Below are 11,888 nucleotides of genomic sequence, written 5' to 3' on the forward strand. Positions count from 1 at the left end.
AATATAATCAGTTTAAATCAAATAATAATGTCTTTTGAGAGAAACAAAGGCATTTTACAGACATCAATTTTCCTAGGGGAAAACATAGGCCACATCTCTTCTGCCAGCAATTCTTGGCTGTTTATGCAATGCTGAGCCATTATCTGATATGTGGAGAATTTTATATTAACCACAAGGAAAAAATTGAATCAATAATGCTGCTTAGAATGGACACAGCACTTCTCATCTTCCTAGCACTTTACCAACATTGATGAATTAAGCCTCTCAGGGTCCCAGTGAAACTAAATCACAGTTATACTCTCTCACTCAGGAAAAGAGACAGAGATAGGAAGTCAAGTCAATTGTCCTCAGCTCTGTAAGGGTTAGGGTCAGGCAAGGACCAAGGCAAGAATGCGCGTGTGGAGTCAAGAGGACCACACCCAGCATACTCAAGCCTCCCACCCCAGAGAACTGGACTTGAAGCTCGGGCGCCTCACTGTCTGAGCGAGTGTGGAAAATGTGTTTTCAAGTCAAATATCTATCAATAAACACACATTGATTTTCTTTAATTATCTCCACAGAGCAGACTTGATTCTGAAGAACTTTTGTGATTTGAAAAATGTATCACCTATTTGTCAGACATGCATAATTTATGAAGGCCCTTTCACTCTGGGTCTGTAGTCCAAAACCGACAATTTGTGAGTTATTAACATGTTATTAGATATACCCTATTAAGATCTGCAGACTTCCAGCCCCTTACTCAAAGACACTACTTAAATTTTCACTTGCATTATTAAGATCAGAGGATTCTGACTCAAACACCACCCAATGAATTCTTTCTAAGGGACTGCCTGATACAATGAAACTATCAAACAAATTATCCTTACTTCCATAATTAAAGCCTTTAGTTTAAAACAAGCATGCTTTACATGGAATGTGTTTCAGTAACTTTCTTCCCATGCATAGTGCATGCTAATACTGATATTAAACTCAAAAGAAAATCCTAGGAATCTTTATTACCAATAGATGCTCTTGATTTGGAGGACAGATTGTCTACTTTACAGGTAACTGACTTAAAAATAACTTCTAAAACTTAATTCATGAGGCAACAGCTTTCTGTTGCTGTCACCAAGTAATATTAAATTTAAATATGTGCAAAGAATATGATAGGAATTTCTGTTAAGTCTGGTAAGATAACTGTATGCCTGTTAATGTCTTATGTATAGCGAAAAAATGAGGCAAGAATAAATAGACATCTCCATTCGTAAACAGGGATAACGGGTGTTAAGACTGTCACATGATTCATTTACTCTCTCCAATTCTAATTTCAAGTTAGTTAATGAGAGTTAATAAATACATATGGAGCATATGCCCAGCACTGGGGAACCAGTAGAAAATGAGAAAAACACAGACCCTAGGGAGGGGCTCAGGGAAGAGATCCTTGAAGAAGCACCTGGAGCCTGGGGGCTGAAGGAGGATGAGGGGCAACAGGAAGACAGGCAGAAGCCACTGCCCTGTGAAGACCTGGTGGGCGAGAAGAGGAGACAGAAGTCCAAGAGGCAGGGGAGATGCCTGGGGCCGGATGCTACAGGCCACCTGGTCTTCATTCTGAGGACAGCAGGTGGCTACGGGAGGATTTTGAGCACAGGGCTGCCAGAAGCAAGGGAAGGGGCTCAAGGACACCCGAAAAAAAAAATCATTATGAATGAAAAGGGCCTGAGAGTCCAGATCTTTTTCAAAACCTATCTTGAATCTAAGTTTGAGGTGATCGTTTTAAATTAAAAACAAAGAAATCACCTTCTCAAAACCCCATGAAGATTACCCATCTTCTAGAGGTTGTTTTCCACATGCAATTCTATGATACCTCTCTCAAGTTGATATGAGAAAAAAAGGGGAAAATGGAGAAAGGGAATGACTGTTTTAATATTATTTCCCATATACCAAAAAGCATTAAAAAAACAATAACAGATACCCCCATGCCTACCAGCAAGATTTTGCCAAGGTTAATATCTAATAATATTTGATTTGGTTTTTTTGCTTTTATGAGATTTTATTTTTGATAAATAAAACAAGTTATAGACAAAAACTAATTTCCCCAAAGGGGGCAATTATTTTGAAATTATTGTGTATCCTTCTTTTACATTTTACTTCTATAAATATGTATACCTATATATAATTTGGAGACTTTCAGGTTTTTAAATTTGAAGTGGTTTCATACTGTATGTATAATTGTGCCACTTGCCTTTTTTGACCCAACATGTTTTTGAGATATTTTCATAGTGATACATGTTGTTCTAGTTCATTCACTTTAACTGCTGCATGAATACTGTATGATTATGGCACAATACATTGATCAGTTCTCCTATTGGTGAATATTTAGACATTCTTTTTTTTCCTGAACTCAAACAATAACTGCAGTGAGCATCCTTGCATTTTTCTATCTCCTGATGCACATGTGTGAGAGCTTCTCTGAGGGACAATGTTTATGTAAAATGTTTTAACAGATTACAGGAAGGTAGTCCACTAAATTGAACTAATATTTTAATTGTTAGTAGTGACCACAATGACAGTGACATGTTTAGGTTACAGGGAATAGTTCAAAGCCACCATTTTCAGGACACATATTCAAAAATAATTGAAATTAATTTTGTAGAAATGAAGAATGGGCATTTAGAGGTCAACCAGAACTTGGTCAAGTTTTTAACTCAGTGGCTGAAGCTCTGCAGGATCTGATCTAAACTGAAAATCTGGTTGAAAAAGCTAAGCATTTCTAATTTAAGATATATGCCAAGTAGACCTAAATAGCAAAGAAAAACAGGAATAGATGAACCAAGAGAAATAAAAATCCGACATGTTCAGGTTAACGTCACTGAATAAGATTCCCAAACCCCTGAGGCTCATCCAACATAAAGAATTATATAGAATTATCTGTAGATCGATGAGATTTTTCAAGATCTTATTTTTCTTTCCTAATTTTTTTCTTTCCCAAAACTAACAATCTTGGGCCAGGCTGGAGTCAGGATGTCCCGCTTTTTTCATCATCACTCATCAAGAAAACTCAAACAGCCACCTTGTCAGAACTTGCCCTTTGGCTAAGTGAATTGAGAATGAAAAACCCTTCTAAACTGAACAGCAGTCCCATGTGGGCAAGTGGCAAGGCTTCAGTGGGAAGAAATTAAGTACAAAATTCATTCCCTCTAAGGCTGACTAAGGGTGAAAGTCTTTCATCTCCCTGCCTGCCTACAAAATGCAGAGCAATGCTTTCTAACAACCCAAAGAGACCCCGAAAATCACACCCTCAATATTACCAATACTGCCACCCGGATATTACCACTTGGCATGTACCTGGAGTCGGTGGAACACAGATGTTTTTTATTTACAATGAAATTGGAGATCCTCTCATTTAAACCCTATGTTTTGCAGAAATGGAAGTCCAGTGATACTAAACGCCTTTTTGAGGCTTACTCAGTAACTATTGGTATACAGACTCCAAATTCTTTATATCCTGGGCTTTGTCTTGCATTATGTGGCTTTTCTTATACTGTTAATACATGATGACAATTTAAAATATTCATTCTTTATTAAATTTTCATTACTAGAAGTTTGCCAAAAATTTTCAGGAACAGTACTTTCTGATCATTAGAAACTTCCTGTGGAAGATTATATTAACATTCTCAATCACTTGCTCTGCCTTCTGGCCCATTGATGCCAGGCTTGACTACGTGATGTGCTTTGGCCAATGACATGCAAGCAGAATTGAAGCGTAACTTTCTAAGCAAAAGCTTTAAAGGGCATTGCATATTTCCTCTCTTTCTTTTCTTCCCTCTGCTATAAGACAAACGTGTCCCAGACAAGGGCCATTCCCTCAGCCTAGATCCCAAGATGAGGAAGAGACATGGGGAAGAGCTGACACTTACTCACACGGGCACATGGAGAATGAGAAGCAAATCTTTGCTGTTTTAAGTCATTAGGAGTTCAGGATTCTTTGTTATTGCAACATCACCTAATGAAAGCTGACTGACACAGTTACCAACAAACTGAAAATCACAAAAATGGTCAGTCATCACAAAACAACTCATATAAAATTGTGAGTAGCAAGACCAACCTCATAGCTGTTTTTGGAGATGAAGACAAGACATAATGCATTCTTTTTTTTCTTTTATGTATTTACTTTCACATTGTACAGAATTTCCAAGAGCAGTGTGGAAAGTTGGCTGTGGGATCATTAATAGGTGCTTTTCATGATGTTCTATATCATCACCCATGGCTTCTAGAAAGGAGGCTGAAGAGTAAGGGCCATTGAGAAATTCAACACACGAAAAGCCAAGACTTTGGGGGCTGAAGGCTCAAGCTACTTTTCTCTGTGCCCATCCATGAGGGTGGTTCCCCAACAAACACTGTCTCAGAGGCTAGCCTGTCATCATCTGTATGAACCCAGCAATGAAATCCACCCTGCTGGGGTAAGAGAGGCAGTATGGCCCTCAGCAAAGCAAGTCACTTGTCTCCCTCCCTTCAGGGGCAGTACACAGCCCACTCCATCATTCAGCTAAGATCTGTTGAGTGCCAACTATGTACAAAGTGCTGTTAAGCCTGAGGATATAAAAAAGAACACGACTTCCCTGGTGGTACAGTGGAAAGGAATCTGCCTGTCAATGCAAGGGAAATGGGTTTGATCTCTGGTCTGGAAAAACTCCACATGTCCTGGAGCAACTAAGCCCATGTGCCACAATTACTGAAGCCCGTGTGCCCAGAGCCTGTGCTTTGCCACAAGAGGAGCCCCTGCAGTGAGAGGCCCACGCAACTAGAGAGTGAAGTGAAGTGAAGTGAAGTCGCTCAGTCGTGTCCGACTCTTTGCGACCCCATGGACTGTGGCTTATCAGGCTCCTCCGTCCATGCGATTTTCCAGGCAAGAGTGCTGGAGTGGATTGCCATTTCCTTCTCCAGGGGATCTTCCCAACCCAGGAATTGAACCCGGGGCTCCTGCATTGCAGGCAGACGCTTTACCATCTGAGCCACCAGGGAAGCTACTAGAGAGTAGCCCCCATTTATTGCAACTAGAGAAGCCCGCACAGAAACAAAGACCCAGCACAGCCAAAAATAAGTAAATAATTTAAAAGAAAAAAAAAAGAACAAGACAGACAAGGTTCCTGACCTCAATTAACGTATATTTTAGTGGCATACAGACAAAAACCAAGCAAAGTAATAAAGATATTGTAAAAAATATGGAAAGTAAATTAGGTGCTGTAGGAAGGAATTACAGCCCAAATTGTTTTAGATAGTAAAAAGCCTTCTTGGAACATGATATTTTAGCTAAGATCTGAAGGATGAGATGAATTTGGTCATACAGAGAAAAAACTTGGAAAGTGTGCTCCAAGCAGTTGGGGCAGAGATTGTAAACACTATGGGGCATGGACAAGCATGATGTGTGCAGGGGGCAGACAGGCCTTCAGGGAAGTAAGCTTGTGACTTGGGTCCGGGAATCAAATTCAGCATGAGAATAATCCAAATGAATGAGAGTCAAGGAATGAACCATGGGTAAACAGGCTATCCAGATGCTTTAAGGCAAGAAGCAGACATTTTTCAGGCTTAACTGAATATTGACTCTCCATCAACGTGATAATGTGGCTTTGCTGATGCTGAATTTGGTTCAAACCTGGAAAACCAAAGGACACAGTACACAGAAGGTTAGGTTAAGTCTTGAAGTGAGTCCTATGTGTAAAAGACTTGAGGTACAGCCAAAATCTGGCTGCTTACTTAGACATAGTAGACCCCTGTCCTGTTCTGTGCAGACATGCCATGGGGGGACTGGCATAGAGGAAAAAGTCCTACCATAATAGACTGCATCTGCTCCTGGCCTCTGTGGCTACCTCTCTTCTGAATAGTTCCTAGGCTTTGATGACACCAATCAGGGTGGTGTGTGTATATGTGAGAGAGAGAGAGAGTTTTCTCCTGTTGCACACCCATAGCCCAATGGACACATTGCAAGTGTGGCTACAGCCCCATAACTAGGGAGTAGAGAGGATGAGATGAGATTGAAGTGTAGAGAAGGGACAAGACCACACAGGACTTTATGGTCTCTGGGAAGACATTTGGGGTTATTCTGAAGGACAATAAGAAGGCAATAGAATACCTTTAGAAGGGCACAGAGTCTGATTTCTGCTTCATGCAGATAATTCTGACTGCTGTGCATGGAGTGGGTAAGAGGAGGCAAGAAGACAAGTGACGGGTACAGTTGAAGTGGACAAAAGATCCCGGTGCAAACACCAGGGTGGTGGCAGTGAGTAGGCAACGGTGGATGGTGTGACAGATACCTGGTAAGACTTAGTGATGGACTGGTGTGGGGAAAAGGAAAAGAGAAGAATGAAGAATGATTTCTGGGATTTTGCTTGAACGACTAGATATATAACAGTGCCATTTACTGAAATGATAGAGTGTTCAGCAGAGAGGCAGATTTGGTAGGAGAAAAATGAGGAAATTAGAAGTTTAGTCTTGGCCACAGTAGATTAGTAAAATCTACCTAAAATATCCAGATAGTGCCAACTGGACAATTGGATATACAAGTGTGGAGCTCAGGGCACTGAACAGAGCTGTGGGTATGGAGAAGGAGTTATCAAGACATGGATGGTGAGAAGAAAACAAGCTTCATATATTATGTACAAATTATTCTTCTAGAATCACAAATATACTTTCCTCAGATAAACTCTACAACAAAAAAGCCAAGACAGAGGGCTTTAATGGTTCCTGACTAGAAGCTGGGTTTATGAATTTATGTAGAAACAGAGTCATGGGACAAAGTGAGTGAAGTCATTAACAGGGCTGGTGGGCACATGACTGCTTAGGTATATAAATTCTATCTCCTACCCAAACATATTCTAATATATACAATTTCTTATAACAGATATATAGTGAATAAATGGAATTCCCCACAACCAATATGTAAAACAAGCTTTGCAGTTACCATAGCTTCGAGGTTAAAGATTATAGACCATAGATGATTACAATAAACCTCTATAATAAGGAAGGGAAATATTCCAGGTGAATTCTTTACCTTCTCAGCAAGCAACCCAGGCAGAAATTTAGTTTCACAGGGAGAAAAGCAAGTATTTATAGATGTAACTTTAACAAGATTTTTAACCCACCTGGCTAATACACTTGATGTTTTGTGCCTTATTGGTGCATGGTGTGTTGCCACCATATGGACTGCATCCTGCCATGCTCCTCAATCCATGGGATTCTCCATGCAAGAATATTGGCATGGGTTGCCATGCCCTCCTCCAGGGGATCTTCCAGACCCAGGGATCAAACTCACTTTTCTAATGTCTCCTGCGTTGGCAAGAGGGCTCTTTACCACTAGCACCACCTGGGAAGCCCCATGCCTTCATGGTAACTACTTCTAAATATTCTCATACCTTATCCCTTATGTTCAGAGCAAAGGATAAGGAGTAACTCGATGCTTTGCCTTCTCAGATACACTTGTGTCAACAATCTTCCTTCCTCTCAAAATTTCCCATTAAGTACTATTTCTCATTATATTTCCTGGCCTACCATTTCAATACCATGTGTGAGCCAAGGTTTTCTCAAAGTGCTTTGGGCTATGCCCAACTTCTCCTTTCACTATGGACTGGATGAAATTGCCTTGAGAACAGTACAGTCATACAAGGGGGGAAGCTCTGGAGCTTGGCCACAGGGATATTCAACATTAGGGATCCAGTTGAGGTGAGTGACACAGTGAGCGAGACTGAAAAGAGTGAAGTAGGAGGCATATTAGGAAAGTGTGGTATCAGAAAAACTGCTCTGGGCATTTGCTGTTTTTGCTGTCCCAGAGTCAGTCCATTTCTTGTGGTAAAGTGAAAAAGTGAAAGTGAAGTCACTCAGTCATGTCTGACTCTTTGCGACCCCATGGACTGTAGCCTGTCAGGCTCCTCTGTCCATGGGATTTTCCAGGCAATAGTCCTGGAGTGGATTGCCATTTCCTTCTCCTCAGGGGATCTTCCCAACCCAGGGATTGAACCCAGGTCTCCCACATTGTAGACAAGACGCTTTTATCATCTGAGCCACCAGGGAACTCCCTTTCTTGTGGTAACAGGACCTCAAATATGTTTTAGGGGAACCACCCTTTCCTCTCTCTAACACATGGGATTGGGGTGAACCCAGCTGTCTCTTAGGTGGAGCATTTAACCCCAGCCTGAGCCAATCAATACCTTCCATCCCCTGGCCATAGTGGTTGGTTCAGGAATGGACACTGAGCCCAGGATAAGACAACAGGACCAATTACTGCTAATCCCAGGACTTCCTGGCTGAGGCATAATTTTTCTTGCCAGAGTTCAACATAATTAAATAAGAGAGTGGAGTTTATGGCAGCCATCTTGTCACTATGAGGGGAGAATATGTTTGAGAATGGAACCAATTTGGAGAAAATGGAACCAAGAAATACATATAAAGAAAGCGGTCTTAGTAACTCTATCTGAACTCCTGAATCAGACCATGTCTAAAACCAGCATCACCAGGACAGTGATTATGTTGCTGCTGCTGCTAAATCGCTTCAGTCGTGTCCGACTCTGTGCAACCCCAGAGATGACAGCCCACCAGGCTCCCGCATCCCTGGGATTCTCTAGACAAGAACACTGGAGTGGGTTGCCATTGCCTTCTCCAATGCATGAAAGTGAAAAGTCAAAGTGAAGTCACTCAGTCGTGTCTGACTCTTAGCGACCCCATGGACTGCAAGCCTACAAGGCTCCTCCGTCCATGGGACTCTCCAGGCAAGAGTGCTGGAGTGGGGTGCTATTGCCTTCTCCAACAGTGATTATATGAGCCAATAAATTATCATTTAGCTTTGTCACCGTTCTCACCAGCAATGAAGTCTTAACTAATGGAGAAAGCAAGAGACAAGACACTTCAAGGAGTACTGAACTGCAATACAATAAGAGGTTTAAATCAAGTCAGAAAACTTGCCAAGTCCAGAGAATCTGGCAACTTGGTGGCTATCAAGAGCCTTGACAAGATTAGTTTTGGTGCAGTGGCACATTGGAAACTAGCTCCGGGTGGCTCTGTGGCATATCCTCCAAGAATGTGTATTATCAGTCACGGCTTCTAGTGGATAAAATGGAGCAGAAGGAGCCCTGGACGGAGAACCAGGAGATCTGGACCTCAGATATGGCAGCCACTAACCAGCTGTGTCTCCTTGGGCAACCTGCTCACTTAATCTCCTGGAGTATAACAGCTGCCTCATCTATCAAGTGATACCCCTGCTTCATACCCAGGGTCCCTCTAGCTCTAAAACTCTCAGTATTTCTAAATTTCTCAGTATTTTGTTGAAATTCAGCACACTTGTTCTGTTCTGAAACTTAGTGGAAGAATAAGTCATCCAAACGTACCCAGGTTCCATTAGCATTCTCTCCAATGTTGCTAAGTTAAATTCTCCTTGGTTGCTGTCTATTTCATAGTATCATTTCACTGAAAGTCACATCACAGATGTGGTTGGCTTGGGCAGAGCACTGGGGTGTGTTCCCTGCCTCTGGAATACTAGAGTCTCTTCTCTGTGACCATACACGGCTGACACTGTACTCACATGTCCTGTTTGGGGTTGTCCACTCTGCTTCCCTGGTGGCTCAGATGGTAAAGCGTCTGCCTACAATGCGGGAGACCCGGGTTCAATCCCTGGGTTGGGAAGAGCCCCTGGAGAAGGAAATGGCAACCCATTCCAGTATTCTTGCCTGGAAAATCCCATGGACGGAAGAGCCTGGTAGGCTACAGTCCATGGGGTCACAAAGAGTCGGACACGACTGAGTGACTTTCTTTCTTTCTTTACTCTGCTTCTATTCTCATCATTGGTCTCATACAGAAGACACAATTTATGGCTCCATAATATCTGGCCAGGGGAGTTTCATAGGCCTTTTGAACCTCTAAAAGGAAAAAAATATTGGCAAAGTCTTCCGCTCTTTGGGCTTCCCTAGAAGCTCAGTTGGTAAAGAATCTGCCTGCAATGCAGGAGATTCTGGTTCCATTCCTGGGTCAGGAAGATCTGGTGGAGAAGGGATAGGCTACCCACTCTAGTATTCTTGGGCTTCCTTTGTGGCTCAGCTGGTAAAGAATCTGCCTGCAATGTGGGAGACCTGGGTTTGATCCCTGGGTTGGGAAGATCCCCTGGAGAAGGGAAAGGCTACCCACTCCAGTATTTTGGCCTGGAGAATTCCATGGACTGTATAGTCCATGGGGCTGCAAAGAGTCGGACACGACTGAGCGAATTTCACTTTCACTTTTCCTCTCTTGATTTCATGCCATGGGCCTGCCCCATTGCAAACCGAACATTGTCCAGGAAGCAAAATATGCAACAAAGGTCAGTGGCTATTAAAAGGCATTCTTATTTAGCTCAATCAGGAACAGGATAGGAGAGGTTAAGTTTTCAACAGAGTAACATACCGTATATATCAGCACTAACAATGAGGTTTTATTTCCCTGAGTCAGCTTTAAAAATAATGTTGACTTTTATGGTCGATACATTATAGATCACCATATTTATGTCAGAACATATTGGCATGAAAATAAATCAATGAAAATATTAATATGTGAGCCTTGTGTTTAAATGAAACCCCTTGCAACTCCACACCTTCCCCTCATATTTCACTATGGCACTTTCTGAGCCCTCACCTCTGACATGTTTTACTGAACATGACATTGAGGCCTGATTCTACTCTCTGCGACTCCTGTTTTTCATACGCCTTGCATATAATGTTCAAAAAATATTCAGTTGGTTCTTTTACCATAAACATACATATCTGCATTCCATCATTAATAGGACTGTTGATTCAAATATATAGTTTATGCATGAACAAAATATTTCTGAGTCAAATCTCTGACTGGTATACTATTAATAAATGAAACTCTCTGTGTTGGAGACCACCTTCAAATATTATGTTTGCTATCGACAATCACTTTTAAGAGTCATGGTAAGTTTCTGTTATAAATATGCATTTTAGAAAGCAAGTTCATAATATAGACATTATTAAAGAAAATTGGGTTTAGTGAAAAAGAAAATCCATTCTCTTTTAAGTGTATCTTTTCTTTCTAACACTCTTCTGTACTGACAGAACATGCCAAGTGCCAGCTGCTCACAGCCCTCTTCTGAGGGGGAATCATCTTTCTCAAAGCCTCCGCAGAAACAGCAATCATTGGTGTGCATCCATCAAGTGTGGCCTTCTCCTGCCTCCATGATCGCATCCCAGCAGCCCCTGGGCACCATGAAGGAGCACCCAGGCAGCCGGCAGGTGTGCAGACCCACAGCGTGCCAGAGGCCTGGTGTGGCAGTCCTCTCCAAACAGGAATAATGGTGACCACCTGGGCCAATCAGAGTCTCTTGGGGAAAATTCCCATGTTTCCATGGGCAGAGTTAGCCATCTGCAGCAGTGATGGAAGGCAAAGGAAGCCCGGAGGGAAAGCTGAGTCAGAGGAAGCAAGGAGGAAGCAGGAACTGAACAGAAAAGCAACAAAATAGAGGAAAAAAAGAAAAGGGTGAAGGTATCAGTTAGAGCAGCAGAAAACGAGGTCACTAGGGGTAGTCATCAGAGAAGGCAATGGCACCCCACTCCAGTACTCTTGCCTTGCAAATCCCATGGACAGAGGGGCCTGGTGGGCTGCAGTCCATGGGGTCGCTAGGAGTCGGACACAACTGAGCAACTTCACTTTATTTTTTCACTTTCATGCATTGGAGAAGGAAATGGCAACCCATTCCAGTGTTCTTGCCTGGAGAATCCCAGGGATAGGGGAGCCTGGTGGGCTGCCGTCTATGGGGTAGCACAGAGTCAGACACGACTGAAGTGACTTAGCAGCAGCAGCAGGGGTAGTCGTCAGGTCCCCTCTCATATTTAATTCACTAGCTCCTCCCCAATATTTAGGACTTCCCTGGTGGCTCA

The 11,888-nt window shown here is 42.3% G+C and overlaps 1 non-coding gene across 1 annotated transcript; it reads right to left on the reverse strand.

Moving 5' to 3' along the window:
• Positions 1-4,929: 4,929 nt before the first annotated feature.
• On the reverse strand, positions 4,930-5,001 carry TRNAC-GCA (transfer RNA cysteine (anticodon GCA)). The gene has a single exon. It is a non-coding gene; the product is annotated as a tRNA-Cys (tRNA).
• Between the last annotated feature and the right edge of the window lie 6,887 nt (positions 5,002-11,888).

Source organism: Bubalus kerabau, chromosome 2, assembly GCF_029407905.1.
Source record: "Bubalus kerabau isolate K-KA32 ecotype Philippines breed swamp buffalo chromosome 2, PCC_UOA_SB_1v2, whole genome shotgun sequence".
Lineage (NCBI taxonomy): Eukaryota > Metazoa > Chordata > Mammalia > Artiodactyla > Bovidae > Bubalus > Bubalus kerabau.